Consider the following 17431-nt stretch of genomic DNA (forward strand, 5'->3'; position numbering starts at 1 on the left):
CACTCAATGAATCCCTGAAATCTTTAGTTCTCGGTCACTCTTCTGTTAGCAACTTCTCTCCCTTCATCCCTATTTATAGATGAATTGAGTGGGATGGGATACCTCGTGCATGGTTCTGTACTGGTCTCGTCTTTTCCCATTTTCTTCAAAAATAGGCGCGATAGGTATGGGCTGTGCCGACCATGGCTGACCCCTTCTCTCAATTTTTCTTCTTCATTCATTTGCTACAATCTACAATGAGAAGCCGTAATGGGAATTGTCTATCCATTCATTTATACCAACAATATAATGATGATGGGGGTAGTTAATGCATTTGACTTTTTAATTGTAAATTCAATTTCACATTCTCACACTTAAAGAATAATTTTGAAAATAACCTTCACAATTCCGAATTGTTCAAACGTCACTTTCAATCAAGTAAACATAAATCCAAAAGAAGTTCTACACCATATGAATTTTTCCTTCGTAACAGGTTTCATCAAAATGACTGCAATGTTGTCATTGGTGTGAATCTTTTGTAGAGAGATTACTCCATCTTCCACCACATCTCAAACAAAATAATATCTTATATCAATGTGTTTAATTTAAGAATGAAACATTGGATTTAAAGACAAACGTAATGCACTCTGACGGACACAATAAATAATTATTACATTTTGTTTGATTCTTAGTTCATCAAGCAACCTCTTCAACCAGATACCTTCTTTACATGAATCTATAGGTGCGATGTACCACTACAATAAAATCTAACATTAGGGGCATTCATGAAAAACCTCTAAATCTTATACAATTGCCTCTAAACTTTAGGCGTGTTTTCTACTAATGCCGCATAAACATCTCTAAATAACGTGTCACAAATGAGTAGGGGCCTTTAGAGGCATTGTAAGAAAGGACTCTATTTTGAGTCATTTAAAGGCGGTTTGTTGTGGCATTTGTGAAATCTTTTTGAAGCGGTTCATGTTAATATTGGAGGCATTTTACTACCGCCATTTAAAGGCGGTTTGTTGTGGCATTTGTGAAACGCCTCTAAACGTTTTTCCTTCCGTTGCTAATACTAAATTTAATAACCAAAAAGAAATCTTTTTGAAGCAGTTCATGTTAATATTGGAGGCATTTTACTACCGCCTTTGATGCTTTTGCTCGTTAATATTAGAGGCACTTTACTACTACCTTTAAAGTTTTTTCCCTTATCTTTTAGGGGCAATTGATTAATGCCTCTAAAAAACATTGATTTTTTTTTTACCGCTTTTTTCCCATATGTTTTTGTTCTTTTCCCCATGTTCCTTATAAGACTAAATATACTTACAAAACTTTAAATACATATCAAGAGTGTTTTTATTTCAATCCATAATATATAAACTATGTAACCAAATGTTTACAATTAAAAAAATGATTATCCTTGTAAATGTATCTAAAACATCCATGTACAACATTTCCTAAAAAAACATAAATAAACTCAATCTCTCAAATTTGAATAATGCATGTGTGTTGCTGCTCCCATAATTGAATATGCAAGTTTACGAATAACTCTCTTAAAGAAACAAACATTGTTGTAGCACAACACTTGGCACCATAACCACTGTCCACCATAGGATGTTTGTTCAAATCCTACTGTCCAAACTAGCATCATATTAATGTAACAACTTTTAGTTTCTTATATAAAAATCCAATAAAATAGGGAAAGAATACATTAATCAACTCTATAAAATAAAGTGAGGTCTTTTTTTTTTTTTGGTGATGGGTAAGAAAAGGTTCTTAAGACTCACAGATCTAAAAAGAAAAAAAAAAAAAAAAAAAAAAAAAAAAAAACTCTGTAAAGTAATACAAATCATCCTGATACTGCCTCAACCTTGGAGTAGCATACAACTGTCTCCATTGGATAAGTTGTGAGCCAAGGTCATTCATCATACCAGAAAGCAATGAAATCTGCAGAATTTGTAGATAAAAAGTAAACACACTAATCGCAAAAATTTTCAAAAATCAATTTTCAAAATTTCCCCATATAAGTACAAAGATGTATATACTATATAATATCTAAGATGTATATCCTAGAGTAACCATATGGCAAATCCAAACATCCCCAAAAGTTTGGAATTATTTCTAGTCTATCTTTGTGGTAGATAGAGCAAAAGACAAGAAGTGGATATAAATCAACTAAAATTTATTAAATTTTTCAACAGTTGGGAAATATTACATACCAAATGAATCTGCTGTTAGATATTTTTCAACGGCAATGTGTGGGCTTGATTAATTATCGGGTCAATCATTGATAGAAATCAAGAAATACATGGGCTGACATGGCTTGCTACTTATTTTATTGAGATGGATCGGACCGACCTAGCTCATTGTGGAAGTGGGTTAGGGTTTGGGAAGTATTATAAATACAACTAATGAGAGGTCCCTGCAGTTACTATTCTCTTTTTTTTTTTCTTCACAAGAAAAGAGAGGTGTATGGGAGATTAGGAGACTAGAGAAGATTCCCATCACGGTTATCCAAGATTATTCGAGGATTCGCAATCATTTTTCATCGGATTATTATTGTTCTTCGGATTATTCTTATTTATTCTTCATCGACATACGCTGGTGCAAGGTACACATCGGTTCTCTTCTCTTTATTTTGTTACATCTGTTCTAGTTTACTGTATGGAATTGGTTTAGGGTTTCACAAGAAACCCAAGGATTTTTTAATAATTGGTATCAGAGACAGACCATATAGGACTAGAATCGATGTTTTGTATTGTGTCCATCAATTTTGAGGTTGACTGATCGACCTGTTTGATGAAATAAAAGAAAATTCAAAAGGAAGTAACGTAGATCGATTTGAGGGTATAAGCCGACTAGGAGGGGAAGATTTTCAACAAATCTGTTATAGTTTTCTAATGTTGAAATTCAATTCTTGTAGTAATTCACTGCTTTGATCCCGGTGCAAGTTCTATTGTTGTGCGGCTGAAACTGCTACTTTGTTGGAAGTTTGTTTCGGACAGCAAGAGAGGATTTTTCTGGCCAAAATCATAGTCCATCACCGTCGTCAGGGTGAGTAATATCTCCATGGCCGGCGGCATGACCGGCTGTGGGATTTAGAGGTCACCACTACAAAACAAAAATAAAAACAATTCTTATTCGATCCCACATCGATCTTGTTTCATTATGTTTTCTTATATATATAATATGGGTTTTGGTTCCAGCCGGTGGGGGTTCCGACCATTCGATAGCCAGTAATCTATCATCCAAAAGGTGGCGATGGGCCTCAAGGGCTAGTGTGGCCGGAGGTTGCCATCAGGTCAACCGCGGTCGAGTTTTCAAAATCCAAAAAAATTTTGGGTTCGTTTTTCATGTTTTGCATGTGGAAGATGAAGGAATATTTTGGGTTTTCCATATCATTAAAAAAATTAATAATAAGAATTAATGTGGTTGTACCAAGTGTCATAATGGCACTATGACTCATTCTTTTGAGTTTCACTTCGGTACGGTTTTGTTTTTCCTTGGAATGATAATAGTTGTTATTCTATTAGTTAAAACAAAAATTGTTTTTTAAAAGAAAACTCTAAAGAGAAGAGTCATAAAATGTTTCATTAATGTTTCAATCCCATAATGTTTGGCTTTATTGGAAAGTCGTAATGTTGTTTTAAAAGTAAAAGTTTTTTTTGGGTGAGCCTAGAACTGGTTCAGATCGGATCGGGTAATCAGGTCAACTTGATAATTGGTACAACATGAACCAGATCCCGGCCCAATAACCTGAATTGAATTGAACCAAACCTAATCAGGTTGGACCGTGATTCGGAATAGAATAAACTGGACCGAGAATGGATCACGCGTCACTTTCAAACAGTGTGTGAGGGCGTGTGGAGGCTTTGTTTGGGCCGCGATTGGTTTTGTTTTCTTCGTCTTTTCAAGACTTACAAGATTGTACTTTGTTTCAGTATTTTTGGCATCTCCAGGGACCTATTAATGACGATTATGCCACTTTGAACTATTTGGACTATTTTGGGTTACCCACTTCCACTTTGACGATAAAAGTGCGTGTCATAATACATTATGGTCATTTAATGTATTCCCTTCCACATATATTGCTGCAAATCAGATTGGAAAATTATAAGAGGGTAGAATGGAACCCACCAAAATGGCACATCCAATCCTTTTGTGATTCTGCCATAGCAACGTAATCGGTAACATATGTCCAAAGGTGATATTGTCAAAGTTGACGAATTGACACGCACACAAACTCAAAGGATAGTAGTCTAAGAGTTCCATTAGCCCAACGGTGATGGGATTTAAAAAACTATTGATCATTTACGAAAAGGTAGTGTGTTCACCCAAAGATAGTATAATCAAAGTATTTGGAATACGTGACCTAGGGGTTTTCTTATCACCCAAAGGTGGAGAAAATTTTCAAAAATCATCGATATCTCACGGTATTTGTAGTGCGATAAAATTATTATTTGAGGTGCATAGCCTAGGGGTTTTCTTATTACCCAAAGGTGGAGGAAAATTTTCAAAAGTTATTGCCTCGTGGTATTTGTAGTATGAAAATTATTTTGGAGTGCATAGCTTAGGGGTTTTCTTATCACACAAAGATGGAGGAAAATTTTCAAAAGTTGTTGTCTTCTCATGGTATTTGCAGTGTGATAAAGACGTGGGCATTTGACCCAAAAGGACAAAAATGCAATATGGTGATGATCATTATACGTGTTTGCTAGTAGTTTGTATGAATTGTTTATATTTGCTAGCTGAATTGATTTGATATGATCATGTTGTACTTGAGAAATATATATCCACTATATTTGCATGATTGAATCTTTATTTGTTCCTCTATGATGTCTAATTTTGGAAATAATTTCTATGGTTACATGACCTAGATTTGGATCTTCGGGAGTCCAAACTTGATGCATTTAGAAACACTATAGGAGACAAGATCATGATAGAAAATAGAACATGGAAAAATATAATTGTATATAATAGGCACCCCATGATGAAATTATAGGTCTAGGTGGTACTGGGCCACACAAAAATTTAACGGTTTCAAATACATTAAAGATCAAGTGTAACTTAGTAAGGACACATTAATGTTTTGAATTCAGGCGGTTGTTACAAACAGTGTGAACAATTTACTTGATTTAACGGGGTGAAACATTGTTTGTTTTAGTTAATCAGTAGGAGTTTATTGTCTGTGTTGAGCTCAGTGGGAGCTTGTTTATCTTACTGAACTGTTGTGTTGCATACTTGTTTTGTTTGTATATCTTGGTGCAAGTGGGAGTTTTATTTCATTTACTTAATTTGATATGCTTGTTTAGTGGGAGGACTTAATGGATTTATATTTCATTTTAATCATGACGTTTGATTAAATTTTGATGATTTGTGAATGTGTTTGTTTATGCTTGGTTTAGTATATGTATGCATGCAAATGTTGTTTGATGTGTTAAAGGCTATTTTAGCCTAAGGATGTTCAATTGGTGATGAGCCAAGGATGTTCGATTGGTGATATGCCAAGTCGTTCGGCTATTACTAGCCAAGGATGTTCGATTGATGATAAGCCATGTCGTTCGATCCTGTGAATATGACGATGTTCAAAAGTAATCTGAGTATGATGATGCTCATGATACATTCGAGGACCCACAAGGAATGATGACGATATTTATATGAACACAGACTTGTACGACATTCCTTGTATACAATTTTCTCAAGGTGGATCATGTTAGTAAATAAATCTTTGTTTGTAGATGACAGCAAGAGGTATTTTGTATATTTTGAAGCATATTTTCTGTTGTTACTCAACATTGATGTATTTGCTAACTGGATCAAGGTTTAGTAGCATTATAGTTATATTGAGATTCCATGATCACATTCGATAATTATGATTTTATAATTAATCTAACCCAAGTGAAAGATTATTAGATATTTTTCAACGAGATGTGTGGGCTTGATTAATTATCGGGTCGATCATTGATGGGAATCAAGAAATAAACGGACTGACATGGCTTGCTACTTATTTTATTGAGATTGACAGGATCGACCTAGCCCATTGTGGAAGTGGGTTAGGATTTGAAGAGTATTATAAATACAACTGCTGAAAGGTCTCTGCAGTTACTATTCTCTTTTCTCTTTTCTCCACAAGAAAGAAAAATGTACGGGAGTTTAGGAGACTAAAGAAGATCTCCATCGCAGTTACCAAGATTATTCGAGGATTCACAATCATTCTTCATCGGATTATTATTGTTCTTCGGGTTATTCTTATTTATTCTTCATCAACATACGCTGGTGCAAAGTACACATCGGTTCTCTTCTCTTTATTTTGTTACATTGTGTTCTAGTTTATTGTATGGAATTGGTTTAGGGTTTCATGAGAAACCTAAGGATTTTCTAGCATCTGCTACAGTGTTGTACTCACAATAAAGACTGGTTGAGAAAAACCCGTATCATCAGCGCACAAAACTAATGGGTGCCAACCAAATCACTTGTGTTACTTGAAAAACAAGACTTTAGATAGAAAAAAAAAAAAAAGAATAAAAAATGATATCTATGTCCTAGGGGGAATGTGGAGCATGCACAACATGATACATGCATAGAAAACAATGGCTATTGAGCCTATAAAATCAAACATAATGAAATGAACATCTCATATTTTTTTGAAGTGTTTTTTTTTTAATTTTTTTTTATTTTTACGTTTTGACATTTATTATATTTTCTAAAGTGCCTTAACAAAGGGTTAAAAAAAAAGAGGAAAAGTACTAAACCTAGGTTTGGAGGATGAATTAGTCCAAACCAAAACATGTTCCACAGTTTCAAGTTAGAATAAAGGTTGAACCCAAAACATGCTCCACAGCTTCAGATTCTACGAGTTCTAAGAAAGGTCACAAGGGTCAAACAATCTAAAATAAAAGCATTTGAACCCCAAGAAAATTAGTGGACATCAAGCATAGTGAGGGTATCTTGCATGCATAGAAATTTCAAAATTTGTAAAACACAGGAACTATTTATAAGAATATTTCTACTCAAACCAACTTATTTTTACTAAGAAAAATAAATAATAATTAATTAACCAAAAATTAGGAAAAATAACCCTTGAAGCATGGGAGTATCCTAGATCAGTGGAGCGACCTTTAGATGGCCGGGATTTGTTTTCGAAATCGACTAACAATCAATCCAAGTGTGATTGCTCTAAATGACAAAATAGGTGAACCAAGGGTATTTGGGAAATTTTATAGAAATATTGAGAAAAGGTTTAAAGATACGGTGAGATAACCTAGAGGGAGGTGAATAGGTTATCACTAGTGAAATATACCCTTTTTGAAATTATCTTCTAATTTGATCTTAAAAGTAAAGCAATAGAGAAATAAAGTGCTCAAATAAGAAGACACGGGATTTATAGTGGTTCAGCTAATTCAGCCTACATCCACTCCTCTCAATCTTGAGAAAATTTCAACAGTATCTTTCTTTCAGTACAATAAGTGAAAAGAACACATTTACAATCTTTTTCACAGGATAAGAGGATCCTAACTCTTTTTTCACAGGATAAGAGAATCCTAACTCTTTTTTACAGGATAAGAGAATCCTAATCTTTTTACCGGAATAAGAGAATCACAAGTATTAATCTAAGTACAATCTAGATTAATACACAAATGCTTTTTCAAATCAAAAGCATAAACAAATAAAAGAAATTGTGGTATAAATACCTATCAAAGGGTAGTGACATTTTTACCCTTTGTGTGAAACCGGTGCTTATATGATATGAATAATGAAAATGATGATGATGATGTACCTTTGATCTCTTTACGCGCGGCCTTTGATGATAATACTTAGAGGATGTGTAGAGAATAGAGAGCTTGAATTCCTGAGAAGAACTAGAAGAAGAAGCTTGAAGCTTGATGCACAAATCGCTCTCAAATGATTTAGAAACTCACATCTAATGGTATTTGTTGGTTGGTAGTTGAGGGGTTTCAAGTATTGTATTTGGAGCTTATTTGATGCTCCTTTTATAGCAAAAAGTTAGGTAGAGTTTGAGTGTAAACAAACATAAAATGGTTGGTTGCAAGGGGAATTAAAGGGAAGGGAAGTAAAATTTCATATTTAAAAAAATAACTTTTGTAATCATTACCCCATGTTACAATATCACTAACTCCAAATCATTCCATATTTGATTATTAAATTCCACTTTACTTTGCATACAATTCCCTTTGGTTTAAAATGTAAAATAAAAATGAGTTTTTTTCAAATGCCCCCTTTGAAAATGGCCAAATGTACAAATGCCCCCTTGAACTTTCACTAATTTCATGTGCACCCCAACTTTCTAAACTAAGTACCATTATAGTCCCTCCTGTTAGACAGAGACGTTATGGTATAACGGATCCTAGTTTTTGAACATTGATAGAACATTCTTCCCCTTAATAGGATAAAATGACCACAATGACCTTACCTGGAAGAAAAAAAAAACACCTGCAACTCATCTTCCCCAAATCATTTAGGGTTTGGGGAAGATGAGTTCTTGAATCAGAAGTCATTAATGGAAGTGGCAGGAGAGTGGTGGTACTCATCCCAAAAACTCCCGATTTTTTTTAGGGATTGGTCTCTCTCTCTCCTCAGCTTTGCTGCCTCTCTCTGTATCTCCTTTTAATCTACTCTTTCCCAAATTTTTGTTTTCTGTTCTATCATCGTTGGAGGTGAGGACTCTAGAAAATTTGGAAGAAAAAGCTAGGGCTGATGAAGAAGAAAAATCTGTGAAAGACAAGCAAATGAAGATGCAAAGAAACACTTCAAAACATTGGTTTGCATTTCCATTCGGAGAAGATGCCAAAAGAACAACTTAAAAACAAGAAATAACAAGACTAAGGAAGATAGAAATAACTCGTATCAAGTAACACCCCTCAATTTTGATATATAAGAATACCTCACTCACATCAATTCCTTTCCTATTGAGATTGGGACTAGAAGCTGTTGGTGCTAAACAATCTTCAACCTCAGTATATCTAGGACCTAACGGATAAAGAAGAGGAGCGTGCATATGTATGCGAATGACATAAACCCACCTTTCTTATCAAAAAAAAAAAAACATAAACCCACCAAAGAGTTCCTTTTATAGTGTAACAATGATTGGTGAAGGGAATGATGGGAAGACAAAGCCAACGAAGAACACCATACAGACACAAATCATATTCACAGATCCATAGTTACCAAACCTTTACTGATTCTTCCTCCACCTCCAACACCAATAGATCTGTGGCAAATAAAAATTGGGCCAGGAGCAGGTTGGAAGGACAGAGATTCATAGAGGGGAAGATAACTGCGAAGAGACACGGGGAGATGTTGGGCGTTATGTTGCAGCAACGAAGTGGGGAGAGGAGTGTGCGATGTCAATAGAGTGGAGTTGCAGCAGCGGATGCACTGAAAAGCTAGGATGCAAATAGGGGTATCTGAAGATCGATAAGCTTGGGCCGTGGGGGGGGTGTGGGATATTCCACCCGCCACATTTATTCCTCATGATTTCGTTACACTGCTGCAACACCTTGAGGAGACCAAGTACCACCACTCTCCTGCCACTTCCATTCTTGATTTCTAATTCAAGAGCTCATCTTCCCCAAACCCTAATCGATTTGGGGAAGATGAATTGAAGGGTTTTTTTTTTTTTTTTTTTTTTTCCAGGTAAGGTCATTTTGGTCATTTTATCCTATCAAGGGGCACAATGATCCATCGATGTTCAAAAACCTAGATCCATTATAACATAACGTCTCTGTCTAAGAGGAAGGACTATAGTGGTACTTAGTAGCAGGGGTGCTCATGGAATTAGTGAAAGTTCAAGGGGGCATTTGTACGTTTGATCATTTTCAAGGGGCATTTGAAAAAAACCCAATAAAAATTACATGTAAAATGCATCATTACTAAATATGGTAAGAAATTTAAGTAGTTATACAATCACATGGGGTAATGAATACAAAAAATTGTTTTTTAGGTTTGAAAATTTTCCTTTCCTTCCCTTTACTTTCCCTTGCAACCAAACGGAGCCTAAGGGTGTCAAATCGGAGCCTTAACTAAAAAAAGAAAACAATCGGACTAAACCAAATCGAACCGTCAACTCGTTAAGAAAAGATTTTTGAGCTTCATTGAATATACTAATCATTCACCCAAAAAATTTTGATTTTTTTTGTGGGAGGGGTGGGGGGGACTGGTTTATAATCAATTTGGACTGTTAAGACTTCTGAGTGGTGGTTTGATCGGTTCGAGCATTTGGGTTGATCCAGGTCTTAGAACACTAATAGCAACCTTGGTCATTAGAATTTTTACCAAACAAAAAACCTTGGTTATTAGAATTAACCATGAGGTATAGATGGTTGAACTAGTTGAACAACCCTAATTTAAAAACCGGACCTAATAGTTGAACCATTTTAGTGTTAAGTTCCCTGCTTTTTTCTGGTTTAACCATCGGTTTTCTGTCCCTGTGTTTTAATTTGAAGGTTTATGGATCCTATAAGCAATGGAGATTATCCAGAAGTATGAACTGTCTTGTGGGTTCAAGGCTACCAACATTCAATGAATCAGAATCCATAAAGCTAAAAGGGTCATATGACTTCCTCGGATTAAACTACTATACATACAGCCCAGTAAGCCATGGATTTTCCTCCACCCAACTCTACCCGTTTAAGTTCTTCCACTGATATATGTGCTGATCTTACAAGTAAGTAGTTGAAGTCATGGAAACCTAATTCCTTTTGTTTACTTTTCTACGGAAAGGAAAAGAAAAGCTTAATTATGCGTTTAAACTCTAATTACTATTTCATTTTATTTTACAGGTTTAAAGAATGGGACTAGCATTGGTCTACCAGTAGATGTTTACAATATAATCTTAATCCATCAAAAGAGGGAAAGAGAGACTAACAAATAACATGGTATTTTGAATTTGCAGAGTGGTTCAGATTGGCTCAAGGTTTATCCATTGGGAATGGCAGAAATGCTGTATTACATATAGGGGAGATATAATAATCCTGCCGTTTACATCACTAAGAATGGTAAAGGTATTGACATGTAGAAAACGAGAACATAAAATGATGTAGAAAAGAATGGAAATCACAAACAAACAATCACACACGATGCACAAAAGGATATGGTTCTGCAAGATTGCCTACTTTCACAGTGAGATGATATCTACTTCACTGTTAATGGAGAATAGGGATACAGCCGCTCATCCTCACACCTCTCTCAGATTGATTACAGAGAAAGGACCCTCACTATATTTATAGCGAAACCGTATACTTCATTATCAATGGAGAATAGAGTTATGCCGCTCGTAATCACTATCTATGGAGAACAAGGTTACAGCCGTTCGTCCTCACACCTATCTCAAATTGACTACAAAGAAAGAACCCTCACTACAAATATATATAGTGAAACCCTAGACATGCAGTTTACCAAAATACACATATACCCACTTAGTTGCAAGTGACAGAATACAAGACACCACACCCCCAACATGACCTGATGACCTATATGTCTTCATTAGGTAGAAAGAACTTAATGTATCAAATTTCTTGTTACAATAATTCATTTGAAATTAATTTTCTTTTGATTTGCCATGCATGCAGGGGCTTCAGACGTGAATAGAATTTCATTATCACTTCAGGAAGCCTTGAATGACATTATCAAAATTTGAACACTATCAAAGCTATCTATTTTACCTTCAGAGAGCCATCAAGTGAGTATTCAAGATCTCTATTCTAAATTTCTCTCTACTTGGTTGTTTTATAGGGAGGGTGTGGATGTGATAGGCTTCTTGGCATGGTCTTTGCTATAACTTTGAGTGGAATGCTGGGTACACAGCTCGGTTTGGTATTTACTACGTAAATTTTGATTCTCAGAATCGAACTGGAAAGGCCTCAGCAAATTGGTTTACCAAATTCCTCACAAATGAAGGAAATAATAATATTAAGACACTTGTGTCCTCTATGTCTGATGAGATAGAGTAGAGGATATCCTTTCCTCTCTATCGATATATTGTTAGAAGTCATGTAATAGGGGTAGTTTAGGAACTAATCCCATTACTAGTTGCCTTATTATGTAATTATGTTTTTCTTCTTTATTTCCCTCGTACCTCCCTAGGGAGGTGGATGTAATTTCCTATTTGTTATGATTGAATTAATATAGGTGTATGGAGAAGCCTCTCCAACACAATCGATTACAACCCAAATATTCTCTTCTCTCTTCTCTTGCTATCTTCTTCCTCCTCCAACTTCTTCCTTCTCTCTTCTTACCTCGTAAACCTAAAATCTAACTTGGTATCAGAGCAGGCTCAAGGTTTGAAAGTCGTGTTCGGTCCCTGTTTTCATTCTTTCTCTTCTCTTCGAAATCCTTTGTGTCTAAGGATTCCAAAGAGGAGATTTCTGTGTACAGCTTTGCTTAAAGAGTATGGAATAGGCTCAGTCTAACCTCTTTTGATGATCGAAGGATATACCTGAGCTGTTTTGAAGCTCTCTCGAAGGTTTAGATCTCACACAGCTGCTGCTACAAGTTCCGCCAGGTTTAGGTTCGAGTTGCGTTGCTACTATTCTCGGATTGCTTTTGTGTCTTGGTCGGGCTCATTTGCATCACCCTAGGACACTTATGAGGATGGCTATGATCTTCCTTGCTGATTGAAGAAGCCATATCAGCAGATTTGCTTCTTGTGTGGGATCCTCTGTTCTGCCCAGGTAAACCCGAGAGTGTTTACCCTTTTTTCTTGTTTTGAGCTACAGTTTGATGCTCTCTTGGTTAAGGGATGTGTATGCACAGCCTTTGTGAGGCCTTTCCTCTTGTTTGGAGTTGATACAACTCCTTGCAAGCTTTGTGGTATAGTATTATAAGGGACTGCTTGCTGGACTGATGTTGGAATGCACTAGAAGTGCTTGATTTAAGTCCTCTTAGAGATTTGCTGCTAGGACTGCTTCGGCAGTGTGCTATCCTAGGCTGCTTATTGGACTTTTTGCTTGTTTGGGTTGAGTGTGTACTCCCCACTTGTCTTTGGTGTTCTTGTTTATTGTCAAATCCCTTCCATCATGGCTGCTTCAGATGCATCGTGCTTGGTATGCTTGATTCACATCTCGTTGTCCCTCGGTTGGCTTATGAGAGTACTCACCAATAGATTTCTTTTGTAAAGCTTGATGGTACTAATTACCTAGATTAGTCACATTCTATGAGACTTTCTCTTAGGAGTAAGGGAAAACTTGGATATATCACAGGTGCTATCAAGGCTCCCACAGCTGGTTCACCTACTTTTGATAAATGGGAGACTGAAAATTCTACAGTTATGACATGGTTGATTTTCTCCATGAAGCCAGAGATTGGGAGAAGGTTTATAAGGAAGGAAACAGCCAAAGCTATTCAGGATAGTGTCTCTGTGGCCTTTGACAAAGTAGGTGACACTGCCAAGGTCCATCAGCTCCATCAAAAAATTCACTCATTGAAACAAGGTGACAGCACTATTTCTGAGTACTACAGTGCGTTCCTTAATCTTGTGGATGAGTATGATCATTACAGGGACCTTCATTTGACCAACCCAGAGGATGAAGCAAAGTGTATCTGACTCTTGAAAAGGAGTGTGTTTCCTCTTTACTTGGTGGTCTGAACCCTGATTATGAGCCAGTTAGACTCCAGCTGTTAGGCCGGTCTCCCCTTCCCTCTCTTAGTGAAGTTTGTAGTTACTTACAGAGTGAAGAGACCAGGCGGCTTACTATGGCACCACCACCAACATCATCTGAGAGGTCAGCCCTCAATTCTAGTTCTGTTCGAGACACCCGTGGAGGTGGTAGAGGCCCAGGGCCTAACAGTGAGGAAGCCAGTACTGTGGAGACAGTTGGTGCCAACGGAGTTAGGCGAGACAGATTTAAATATGATCATTGTGGACGCACTGGACACACCATGGATAGGTGTTGGTCTCTCCATGGTCATCCTCCTGGTATGCGTGGTCGTGGTGGCCATAGAGGGGGAGCTCGAGCTCATTCCGCGGTGGCGACTGATGCTGATGCCTCACAGGATGACTCCACCTTCATGGATGCAGTGGTTCGCAGGGTTGTATCACAGTTGAGCACATCTTCTACATCTAGTATGGCTAGATCCTCATCATCCTCAGCTTTGCAGGTCTCCACCTCAGCTTCTACTGTGGCCTAGTCTTGGGTCATTGACTCAGGTGCCACAGACCACATGACTGGTACGTCTCATTATTATGATTCCTATAGCATTTGCTCTGGTAAAGACAAGGTTAGGGTAGCTGATGGCTCCCTTTCCTCCATATTTGGTAAGGGTAATATCCCTGTGACATCATCTATTTCCCTCTCTTCTATTCTTCATGTCCTTAACCTTACACTGGATCTTTTATCTGTGAGTCATCTGACTAAATCTCTCAACTATTGTGTCACATTTTTTCCTTCTCACTGTCTTTTTCAGGATTTGGTGACGAAGAGGATTATTAGTAGTGGAGGTGAGGAGCAAGGCCTCTACTTTTTTGATCCATTTTTGCCCACAGCTCATTCCTATGTGTGTGGATGTAATGATAGTAGTTCTGTGGATTCTGTTATGTTATGGCATCGTCATCTTGGCCATCCATCTTTTGTTGTAATGAGGAAACAATTGCCTCACTTATTTTCTTCTATTACCTCTTCTCATGTTTTTCAATGTGAACCATGTATGTTTGTCAAACATTGTCGGTCTTCATATCCTTATCATGGTAATAGAACTGTTGCTCCTTTTCATATTGTGCATACTAATGTTTGGGGTCCTTCCCCTACTACTTCTTTATTTGGCTTTCGTTACTTTGTGTCATTTGTTGATGATTTTTCCCGTGTCACATGGACTATACTTTTGAAGCATAAGAGTGATGTTTGTGATGCCTTTCAGAATTTTTACCAAATGATCCTTACTCAATTTGAGACCCACATCAAAATTGTGCGATCTGATAAAGGGGGAGAGTACATGTTTCGTGGCCTTCAAACCTTCTTTACTACTCATGGCATTACCCATCAGCTAGCATGTGTTGACGCGCCCAACAAAATGGGGTTGCTGAGAGGAAAAATCGCCATCTATTGGAGGTCACCCGTAGTCTATTGTTTGGCATGCATGTCCCTAAGACCTTCTGGTCCGCAGCTCTTCTCACTGCCTCCTTTCTCATCAATCGTATGCCTACCAAGCTTCTTAATTTCAAATCTCCCTTGGACATCTTGTCTCCCAAGGCCTCTACTTTTTCTCTTCCTCCTAAAGTCTTTGGCTGTGTTTGTTATGTTCATGTTAACAAATCTGCCCGCACTAAACTTAACCCCAAAGCTCTCAAGTGTCTCTTCCTTGGGTACTCTTCTACTACCAAGGGGTACAAGTGTTATCATCCTTCTTCCCGCCGATGTATCATTTCTAAGGATGTTACCTTTCTTGAGTCAGTCCCTTTCTTTGTCCCTTCTCAGCATCCTCTTCAGGGGGAGAATTGTAGGAGTGAACAGGCTACTGATGATTTCTTTCTTTCTCCTCTACCTACATCTCCTTTTATGCTTGACATTAGAAAATACAGGACTGTAGATGTGGTTGGGGTTGATGACCAACCACCAGGGGGGAATACAGATTTGGTTGTTGAAAGTGGTTATGGTAAGGAGAAGGATTACCACATTACATACAAAAAAGGTGAAGGCTTGCATAATACAAGAAAGAAGACCTACCAAGAGTCCTCTTCAAATCCAGATCCACATCCTGAGATTCATTCTTCTCAATCAGGTGACATTTCTTCTCCTCCATCTGATTTGGACCTTCCTATTGCTATTAGGGAAGGGAAAAGAACTTGTACTAATCGTATATCCCAGTTTGTTTCCTATGATGCAATTTCTCCTACAGGCCTTGCCTTTATTACTGCTCTCTCTACTGTTTCCATTCCTAAGAATGTCATTGATGCTATGTCTGACCCAAAGTGGAGACAAGCCATGTCTGAGGAGATGATGGCACTTGAGAAGAATGGTACTGGGCAACTTATAGACCTTCCCAAGGGACATGTCCCAGTTGGATGCAGATGGGTCTACACAATCAAGTACAAATCTGATGGCAATATTGAGAGATACAAAGCAAGGTTGGTGGCCAAAGGGTACAGTCAAGTCTATGGAATTGACTACCAGGAGACATTTGCCCCTGTGGCTAAACATAACTCAATAAGAGTTCTTTTATCTTTGGCTGCCAATAAAGATTGGCCTTTATATCAGTTGGATGTGAAGAATGCCTTCCTTCATGGTGATTTGGAAGAGGAAGTGTACATGCAAACTCCTCCTGGTTTCAAGATGCCTTCAGCTGAAGGGAAAGTGTGCCTCCTTAAGAAGGCTCTATATGGTCTCAAACAGTCACCAAAGGCATGGTTTGAGCGCTTCCGACAGGCTATTCTGAAGAATGGATATTCCCAGAGCCAAGCTGATCACACTCTCTTTACCAAGCGGAGTAATGGTACTATCACAGCTCTCATTGTCTATGTTGACGATATCGTGGTCACAAGAGATGATATAGCTGAGATAAGTAAATTGAAGAGCTACTTGGCACAACAATTTGAGATCAAACATCTGGGTCCCTTGAAGTACTTCTTAGGAATAGACGTATCAAGGACCAAGAAAGGAATCAATATATGTCAGAGGAGGTTTATCCTTGACTTGTTGACAGAGATAGGGATGTTAGGCTGCAAACAAACTCTCCTATTGAGCAGAATCACAAACTAGGAGAGGACTATGGTCCTTCTCTTGTTGATGCGGAGAAGTATCAAAGGCTAGTGGGGAAGCTTATCTATTTCTCTATGACTCGGCCAGATATCTTTTATGCAGTGGGAGTTGTCAGCCAATTCATGCATGCTCCCAAGAGTGGCCATTTGGATGTTGTGTATCGCATTCTAAGGTATTTGAAGTCTTCTCCAGGGAAAGGACTGTTGTATGCAAGGCCCAACCACTTGAGAGTAGAAGGTTTCACAGATGCCGATTGGGTTGGTTCCATTACAGACAGGAGATCTACCTCCGGCTATTGTACCTTTGTGTGTGGTAACTTAGTCACCTGGAGGAGTAAGAAACAACATATTGTGGCTAGATCTAGTGCTGAGGCAGAATTTAGAGCTTTGGCACATGGAGTGTGTTAGCTCATCTGGCTAAAAAGACTTGTTCAGGAACTGGGATTCGACACTGAAGGACCCATGAGACTGTACTGTGACAACAAGGCTGCCATCAGTATTGCTCACAACCCTGTTCAACATGACCGGACTAAGCACATTGAGGTTGATAGGCATTTCATTAAGGAGAAGATAGACTCTGGTTGTATTTGTACTCCTTTTGTGAAGACTGGTGATTAGTTGGCAGATATCTTCATCAAGGCTCTTGGCTCTCCTCAGTTTAATTCTTTCCTAAGCAAGCTGGGAATGCATGATATATATTCTCCAGCTTGAGGGGGAGTGTTAGAGGTCATGTAATAGGAGTGG

General features: G+C 37.7%; 1 protein-coding gene across 1 annotated transcript in view; it reads right to left on the reverse strand.

Annotated features, from left to right (window-relative positions):
- Nucleotides 1-17431, reverse strand: part of LOC122643221 (sugar transporter ERD6-like 7) — a 79020-nt gene that overhangs the window by 39255 nt on the left and 22334 nt on the right. The window lies entirely within an intron of this gene.

The sequence above is a fragment of the Telopea speciosissima genome, chromosome 10, assembly GCF_018873765.1.
Source record: "Telopea speciosissima isolate NSW1024214 ecotype Mountain lineage chromosome 10, Tspe_v1, whole genome shotgun sequence".
Taxonomy (NCBI): domain Eukaryota; kingdom Viridiplantae; phylum Streptophyta; class Magnoliopsida; order Proteales; family Proteaceae; genus Telopea; species Telopea speciosissima.